The sequence below is a fragment of the Heterodontus francisci genome, chromosome 31 (genome assembly GCF_036365525.1).
Source record: "Heterodontus francisci isolate sHetFra1 chromosome 31, sHetFra1.hap1, whole genome shotgun sequence".
NCBI classification, from domain to species: Eukaryota; Metazoa; Chordata; class Chondrichthyes; order Heterodontiformes; family Heterodontidae; genus Heterodontus; species Heterodontus francisci.
In genome coordinates, this window is record NC_090401.1 from 10,675,712 (window position 1) to 10,685,085 (window position 9,374).

Consider the following 9,374-nt stretch of genomic DNA (forward strand, 5'->3'; position numbering starts at 1 on the left):
GGGGACAGACCGGGCAACCGCTGGCACAGCAGCTCTGGGGTCGGTCAATGGCAGGTTGGGGCATGGAAACATCCTGAAATGGACCAAAGCCATGTTTGATCATGGTAAATCTAATTGCAACAATGTTAATCAATGCCAACAGCTAACTCAGTCAACAATAACAAATGTTCATTTCCCTGGCTTAGTAATCCTTGCTGGTCTGCTATGGGACAAATAAGCATTGGTGGGGAACCTAATGCAATGATGGAAATGTTCAAGAAAATGTGGAACTACTTGTCACTGATCAAAAATGTAATGATCTATCCTAATGGGATATTATTGCACTATGAAATTTTGCACAGAAAAAATGCATCTTGCGCCCAGACTCAGTGCAATTCAAAGTTGTTCAGGACAGTAGACCTGACTAAAAATGATTCACCCAGTCTCTTCTTTGAAAAAAATGTTGCAGTTAAATCAATTAACTATTATAATCTGGCCAACCTAACAGTTGCTCATGCTAATATCAACCCCTATATTTGTAGCAGCAACATTTTACATCAAACATAAGTTTATAGAATCCCAAAAGTGAACTTGACACACTATTTCTATAAAAACCCACTTGGAGAGCATGCTGGCTCTCTCATGCAGTTAGGCATCACTTATCAAACCAGAATTACTGCAGCAGGCATCAGCAAAGTTGCAGTTTAGTACCTACTTGGTTACTCCAAACCTCACAACCACCAGGGCAAATTCATTTCTATATGCAACTTTTAGCTCCCTCTGTACTGTTATGTCGCTTACAAAATAACAGCTTGTATTTGCATATAGTGCCTTTCACGACCTTAGGACGTCCCAAAAGCTTGACAGACAATTTTGAAGTGCAGTTGCTGTTATAATGAAGGAAATACAGCAAGCAGACAAACAGAAGTGTGATGATTGACTACATTATCTGTTTTAATATTGGTTGAGGATAAACATTGGTCAGGACACTGGGAAGAAAACCCCTGCTCTACTTTGAAATAGTAATGAGATATCGATGTCCAAATGAGAGGGTAAATCGAGCCTCGTGTCTCATTTGAAAGTCAGCACCTCCGACAGCACAGCACTCCTTTAATACTACACTGGAGTATCAGCCTGGATTTTGTGCTCAAATCTCTGGAGTGGGAGTTGATCACACAACCTTTTGACTGGGTGCTACCCACTGAGTCACAGCTGTCTCCTTTCACACTAAGTGAATTTCTTTTGAAGTGTAGTCACTGTTATTTAGCAGGCAAACACAGCAATCTGCATACTGCAAAAGTCCCACAAGCTGCAAAGATTGTCATCCTAGATTACAGGAAGTCTTGGAGAGGGTGAATTTCTTCAGAGGCTTGTGTGCTCTAGGAAAGGTAAATGCTGTGCCATGTTACCATCAACTGTGGCTGTGAATGTGGCCCAGCCAACCTTGGCCCACAGGACTGGAAGGAGCCACAGGTGACAACGAGCAGCAGGTAAACAGTACACTATGATTTAGAGCACAGAGGTATTTCAGAACTGCAGAATCGCTCTTGGCAGAGTTCACCCAATGAGCTAGTGCCCCTGCACCTCAAACTTCCCCTACATGCCCACTGCACCCAGTGAGACAGGCTGCCCCCAGCCCTGTGTCCCCCGTGAACAAGTTCTGAAAAAACTTTTGGAGCATCATTATTGAGGCGAACTGGAAGCAACCTAACCTGCTTACAGCGCCCGCCCCGCCTCCACGGCACACTGATTGGATGAAATATGGGACATCTCAAGCAATCACACAACCTGCATCTGGGGATTGGCTCAGATTGGCGTCAATCAGACCCCTGCCGGCTTCGGCTCAGGCGCTGTGCTTCCCAATGGAGGCCCACGGCGCCAAGACGGGCTGGAGGGATATTGAGGGCCGGCGGCGGGAGCAAGTGTGAGGCAAGGTTTCGCCGCCTTCCCGCTGGCCCAGGGCCGGGATTAGCAGTGGCTGCGGACGGGACAGGCCCCGCGGACCAATAGCGGCCGAAGCACTCAGACCAATCAAACCTCTGACCCGTGTCCACCAATGAGAGCGGCGGGAGAACAAGGCGAAAAGATGGCGCCCGGGCAGAGCGGAGCAGCGCAGCCTGTCCCCGGAGCGCTTCCCCACCCGCGGCTCGCGCTCGTACGCTCACCCGATAGGTTGCGGCGTGCCGCCCAATATCGCCTCCTGCCACCCGGCTGGCGCCGCTCCTTCTTTGCTCGCTTCCCTCCCCCCGCCAGGAAATTCCGCTCGGAAACAAGATGGCTCCCGCGCTTCTCTGGGGAGGAGAGAGAGACATCTCGCGAGAGCTCAGCGCCAACTCTCGCTTCTTAAAGGGACCATTCTGAATTTATGAAGGCCGACAGTTAAATACTTATTAAAGGGATGTTTGACCAAAGCAGAGTTTTCTTAGAATTTACAGCCATTCGGCCACTTTGAAAAAGCTATCCAATAAGAGCATTTAGGGGACAGTGATCATTGTACCATCAGATTTAGGTTGGTTTGGAGGAAAATGTAGCTGGGCTGATTAGTAAGTTTGCGGACGACACAAAGGTTGGTGGAGTTGCGGATAGTGACGAGGATTGTCAGAGGATACTGCAGGATATAGATCGGTTGGAGACTTGGGCGGAGAAATGGCAGATGGAGTTTAATCCGGATAAATGTGAGGTTATGCATTTTGGAAGATCTAATACAGGTGCGAAGTATACAGTAAATGGCAGAATCCTTAGGAGTATTGACAGAGAGATCTGGGCGTACAGGTCCACAGATCACTGAAAGTGGCAACGCAGGTGGATAAGGTAGTCAAGAAGGCATACGGCATGCTTGCCTTCATCGGTCGGGGCATAGAGTATAAAAATTGGCAAGTCATGCTGCAGCTGTACAGAACCTTAGTTAGGCCACACTTGGAATATTGCATACAATTCTAGTCGCCACACTACCAGAAGGACGTGGAGGCTTTGGAGTGGGTACAGAAGAGGTTTATCAGGATGTTGCCCGGTCTGGAGGGCATTAGCTATGAGGAGAGGTTGGATAAACTCGGATTGTTTTCACTGGAACAACGGAGGTGAAGGGGTGACATGCTAGAGGTTTACAAAGTTATGAGTGGCATGGACAGAGTGGATAGTCAGAAGCTTTTTCCCAGGGTGGAAGAGTCAGTTACTAGGGGACATACGTTTAAAGTGCAAGTTTTCTTCACAGGGTGGTGAGTGCCTGGAACCTGCTGCCGGGGGAGGTGGTGGAAGCAGGTACGATAGTGACATTTAAGAGGCATCTTGACAAATACATGAATAGGATGGGAATAGAGGGATACAGACCCCAGAAGTGCAGAAGGTTTTAGTTTAGACAGGCATCAAGATGGGCGCAGGCTTGGAGGGCCGAATGGCCTGTTCCTGTGCTGTATTGTTCTTTGTTATTGAAAAGGACAAAGAACAATCTAGAGTAAGAATAATTAACGTGGGGAAAGCCAACTTCAGTGGGGTAAGAATAGATCTGGGTGAATAAATTGGACACAAAGGTTGGAAGAAAAAACAGTAGCAGAACAATGGGCTACCTTCAAAGAAGAGATAGTTTGGACAATTGTTTGGGGAATGGTAGGGCAAATAAATCCAGAGCTCCCTGGATGACAAAAGAGATAGAGAAGAAGATGAAAAAGAGAAAGTGTGCTTATGACAGATATGAGGTAGATAATGCAATGGAGAACCAGACTGAATACTGAAGGTTCAGAGAAGAAGTGAAAAAGAAAATGAGAGAAGCAGAAAGCATGAAAAGAAACTGGCAGCTAACATAAAAGGGAATCCCAAATTTTTCTGGGGCATATAAGTAGTAAAAGGTGGAGTGGGGCTGATGAGGGACGAAAAGGGGGATTTACGCGTGGAAGCAGGGGGAATAGCTGAGGTATTAAATGAATACTTTGCACCTGCTTTACCAAGGAAGAAGATGCTTCCCAGGCCACAGTGAAAGAGGAGGTAATTATTACACTGGAATGTTTCAAAATTGACCAGGATGAAGTATTAGATAAGCTGTTTATATTTAAAGTTGATAAGGCCACGGGGCTGGATGAGATGCAGCCAAGGATTCTGAGGGAAGTGAGAGATGAAATTGCAGAGGCACTGGCCATAGTTTTCCAGTCTTCCTTAGACTCGGGGGTGGTGCCAGAGGACTGGAAAATTGCAAACGTTACACCCTCGTTCAAAAAAAAATGTAAAGGTAAGCCCAGTAATTACAGGCCAGTCAGTTTAACTACGGCAGTTGGGAAATCTTTAGAAGCAATAATTTGGGACCAAATTAATAGTCACATGGACAAATGTGGGTTAATTAAGGAAAGCCAGCATGGATTTGTTAAGAGAAAATCATGTTTAACTAACTTGCTGGAGTTTATTTTGAAGAGGTGACAGGAAGGGTTGATAAGAGCAATGCTGTTGATATTTATTTAATTTATTTATTTAGAGATACAGCACTGAAACAGGCCCTTCGGCCCACCGAGTCTATACCGACCATCAACCACCCATTTATACTAATCCTACATTAATCCCATATTCCTACCCCATCCCCACCTTTCCTCAATTCCCCTACCACCTACCTATACGAGGGGCAATTTATAATGGCCAATTTACCTATCAACCTGCAAGTCTTTGGCTGTGGGAGGAAACCGGAGCACCCGGCGAAAACCCATGCGGTCACAGGGAGAACTTGCAAACTCCGCACAGGCAGTACCCAGAATTGAACCCGGGTTGCTGGAGCTGTGAGGCTGCAGTGCTAACCACGTTAACCATATGGTAAACGTGGACTTCCAAAAGGCATTTACTACAGTGCCAAACAACAGACTTATGAGCAAAATTATAGCTCATGGAATAAAAGAGACAGGCACAATATGGATACGAAATTGGCTGAGTGACAGGGAAGAATAGTGGTTAATGGATGTTCTTCGGGATGGAGGAAGGTTTGTAGTGTAGTTCCCCAGGGATCAGTGTTGGGATCCTTGCTTTTCCTGATATATATTAATGATCTAGCCTTTGGTGTACAAGGCACAGTTTCAAAATTTGCGGATGATATGAAACTTGTGAACTGTGAGGCGGATGGTCGAACTGCAAAAGGACATAGACAAGTTGGTGGAATGCGCAGACAGGTGGCAGATGAAGTTCAATGCAGAGAAATGTGAAGTGATCCATTTTGGTAGGAAGAATATGGAGAGACAATATAAAATAAAGGGTACAATTCTAAAGGGCATGCAGGAGCAGAGGGACCAAGGTGTATATGTGCATAAGTCATTGAAGGTGGCAGGACAGGTTGAGAGAGCGGTTAATTAAGCATACTGTATCCTGGGCTTTATTAAAAGAGGCAGAGAGTGCAAGAGCAAGGAGGTTATGTTAAAGTTGTATAAGACAGTAGTTCGGCTTCAGCTGGAATATTTTGTCCAGTTCTAGGCATCGCACTTTAGGAAAGATGTGAAGGCATTGGAGAGCACAGAGAAGATTCACGAGAGTAGTTCCAGGGATGAGGAACGTAGAAAATAGGAGCAAGAGTAGGCCATTCGGCCCTTTGAGCCTGCTCCGCCATACATTATGATCATGGCTGATCATCCAACTCAGTAGCCTGTTCCCGCTTTCGCCCCATACCCTTTGATCCCTTTAGACCCAAGAGCTATATCTAACTCCTTCTTGAAAACATACAATGTTTTGGCCTCAACTGCTTTCTGTGGTAGCGAATTCCACAGCCTCATCACTCTCTGGGTGAAGAACTTTCTCCTCATCTCAGTCCCGAAAGGTTTACCCCGTATCCTTAGACTATGACCCCTGGTTCTGGACTCCCCCACCATCGGGAACATCCTTCCTGCATCTACCCTGTCAAGTCCTGTTAGAATTTTATAGGTTTCTATGAGATCCCCCCTCACTCTTCTGAACACCAGCGAATATAATCCTAACCGACTCAATCTGTCCTCATATGTCAGTCCCACCATCCCAGGAATCAGTTTGGTAAACCTTCGCTGCACTCCCTCTATAGCAAGACCATCCTTCCTCAGATAAGGAGACCAAAACTGCACACAATATTCCAGGTGTGGCCTCACCAAGGCCCTGTATAATTGCAGCAAGACATCCCTGCTCCTGTACTCGAATCCTCTCGCTATGAAGGCCAACATACCATTTGCCTTTTTTACCGCCTGTTGCACCTGCATGCTTACCTTCAGCGACTGGGGTAGGAGAACACCCAGGTCTCGCTGCATATTCCCCTCTCAGTTTATAGCCATTCAGATAATAATCTGTCTTCCTGTTTTTGCAACAAAGTGGATAACCTCACATTTATCCACATTATACTGCATCTGCCATGCATTAGCCCACTCACTCAACTTGTCCAAATCACCCTGAAGCCTCTCTGCATCCTCCTCACAACTCGTCCTCCCACCCAGTTTTGTGTCATCTGCAAATTTGGAGATATTACATTTAGTTCCCTCATCTAAATCATCAATGTATATTATGAATAGCTGGGGTCCTAGCACTGATCCCTGCGGCACCCCACTAGTCACTGCCTGCCATTCGGAAAAAGACCCATTTAACCCTACTCTTTGTTTCCTGTCTGCCAACCAATTTTCAATCCATCGCAATACACTACCCCCAGTCCCATACGCTTTAATTTTACATGATAATCTCTTATGTAGGACTTCGTTGAAAGCCTTCTGAAAGTCCAAATAAACCACATCCACTGGCTGTCCTTCATCAACTCTGCTAGTTACATCCTCGAAGAATTCTAGTAGATTTGTCAAGCATGATTTCCCTTTCGTAAATCCATGCTGACTCTGTCTGATTCTACCACTGTTCTCTAAGTGCTCTGCTATAAAATCTTTGATAATGGACTCTAGAATCTTCCCACTACCGACATCAGGCTGACTGGTCTATAATTCCCTGCTTTCTCTCTACCTCCCTTTTTAAATAGTGGGGTTACATTAGCTACCTTCCAATCTGTAGGAACTGGTCCAGAGTCTAGAATCTTGGAAGATGACCACCAATGCATCCACCATTTCTGGGGCCACTTCCTTAAGTACTCTGGAATGCATACCATCAGGCCTTGGGGATTTATCGGCCTTCAATCCCATCAATTTCCCCAACACCATTTCTCTACTAATACTGATTTCTTTCAGTTCCTCTCTCTCACTAAGCCCTGTGTTCCCCAACATTTCTGGTATGATATTTGTAGCCTCCTTTGTGAAGACAGAACCAAAGTAGGCATTTAGTTGGTCAGCCATTTCTTTATTTCCCATAATAAATTCCCCTGTTTCTGACTAAGGGACCTACATTTGTCTTCACCAATCTTTTTCTCTGCACATATCTAAAGAAACTTTTACACTACTTTCCCCTTCTTAATCAATCCTTTGGTCCTCCTTTGCTGAATTCTAAACTGCTCCCAATCCTCAGGTCTGTTGTTTTTCCTGGCAAATTTATATGCCTCTTCCTTGGATCTATTGTTATCTTTAATTTCCCTTGTAAGCCATGGTTTGGCTACCTTTCCCATTTTACTTTTGCATCAGACAGGGATAAACAATCGTTGCAGTTCATTCATGCACTCTTTAAATGTTTGCCATTGCCTATCCACCGTCATCCCTTTAAGTAACGATTCCCAATCCGTCATGGCCAACTCACGCCTCATACCTTCGTAGTTTCCTTTACTAAGATTCAGGACTCTTGTCTCAGAATCAACTACGTTACTCTCCATCTTGATGAAGAATTCTATCATATTATGGTCGCTCGTCCCCAAGGTGTCTCGCACAACTAGATTGTCAATTATTCCTCTCTCATTACACAATACCCAGTCTAGGATGGCCTGCTTTCTATTTGGTTCCTCAACGTATTGGTCCAGAAAACCATCGCGTATACACTCCAAGAATTCCTCCTCTACGGTATTGTGACTAATTTGATTTGCCCAATCTATATGCAGATGAAAGTCACCCATAATTACAGATGTTCCTTCATCGCATGTATCTCTAATTTCCTCTTTAATGCCATTCCCAACATCACCACTACAGTTTGGGTGACATCAGGTATGAAGATAGATTGGAGAAGTTAGGACTGTTTTCCTTAGAAATGAGAAGGCTGAGAGGTGATTTGATAGCGGTATTCAGGATCATGAGAGGTCTGGACAGAGTGGATAGGGAGGAACAGTTCCCACTCGTGAAAGGATCGAGAACGAGAGGGCACAGATTTAAAGTGATTGCCAAAAGAAACAAAAGCGACATGAGAGAAACCTTTTTCACGCAACGAGCGGTTAAGGTCTGGAATGCACTGCCTGAGAGTGTGGTGGAGGCAAGTTCAATCAACGCCTTCAAAAGGGAATTAGACAGTTATCTGAAAAGGAAGAATGTGCTGGGTCACAGGGAAGAGGAGGGGGAATGGCTTTAGGTGAATTGCTGATTTGGAGAGCCGTTGCAGACGCAATGGGCTGAATGGCCTCCTGCACTGTAACAATTCTGCAACTCTCAAGTGTCACTGCACTGTTCTTTTCCAATCGCCTTTGAAAAAGAAAGGGAAGACTTGCATTTATATAGCGGCTTTCACAACCTCGGGACATTCCAATGCTCTTTGCAGCTTTTGAAGTGTAACCTCTGTTATAATGTAACAAATACAGCAGCCAATTTGAAACAGTGATTTGTGTTACGACCGAGGCACGAGCAATGCACTGTCAATTCAGTCCTATGACTCCACAGGTCGCAGCATATTATTAACAGGAAACAGCCAAATTAAACACTTTATTAACACCCAGAATAAAACAGACCAAACCAGGTATCTTTAAACAACAACAAATTAACAATTTATTAATAAACTAAATTTTAATGCTATTAAGATAAATTTATGTCTAAAGACCTTATAACTTCTTAACTGCTCCATTTACACACGCATATTCAAAAATCAACAGTTAACCGGTTTTATTAATGGTGTTTTTTAAAAAAAGTAGCTGTTTCATAAGAATAAATAAATAACTGGGTGGCAAGTCTTTGTGAGTTACGTTCCTAATGGGCGAGGTATCCTCGTGTAAAAAAATAATCAGATGCCACTTGAAGTCTGCAAGCGAATTTGATGAACAGTCTTTACTTGCTTGGCATTCAAAGATCTTTGGTTGCAGCAGGCACCACACAGGTCTTTAAACACGGAGTATAGCGACAGGTCTATATTTGGATTTTAAAATTGGTAGATCTCAGTCGAAACTTTACTGCGAATTCCAGAAAACACAATCAGTCAAGAGAGAGTCAATCTTGAAGCAAGGACGCTTAGATTGGAAGTTAGGAAAAGGAATTTTACTGCCTCCAGCAATGTGAATTTTCTCTTCAAAAGGGATTTTCTTTCTTCTTAGGCAATTAACACAGCCTGTAACTCATTGTAGAATTTCTGCTGAGAAT

The 9,374-nt window shown here is 44.4% G+C and overlaps 1 protein-coding gene across 1 annotated transcript in view; it reads right to left on the reverse strand.

Moving 5' to 3' along the window:
- The window catches only part of nfyc (nuclear transcription factor Y, gamma), a 101,483-nt gene extending 99,260 nt beyond the window's left edge, over window positions 1–2,223 (reverse strand). The window contains exon 1 of the mRNA XM_068011097.1: window positions 2,145–2,223. The gene's annotated coding sequence lies outside the window, so the exon portion shown is untranslated. The remainder of the gene's footprint in view (window positions 1–2,144) is intronic.
- Between the last annotated feature and the right edge of the window lie 7,151 nt (window positions 2,224–9,374).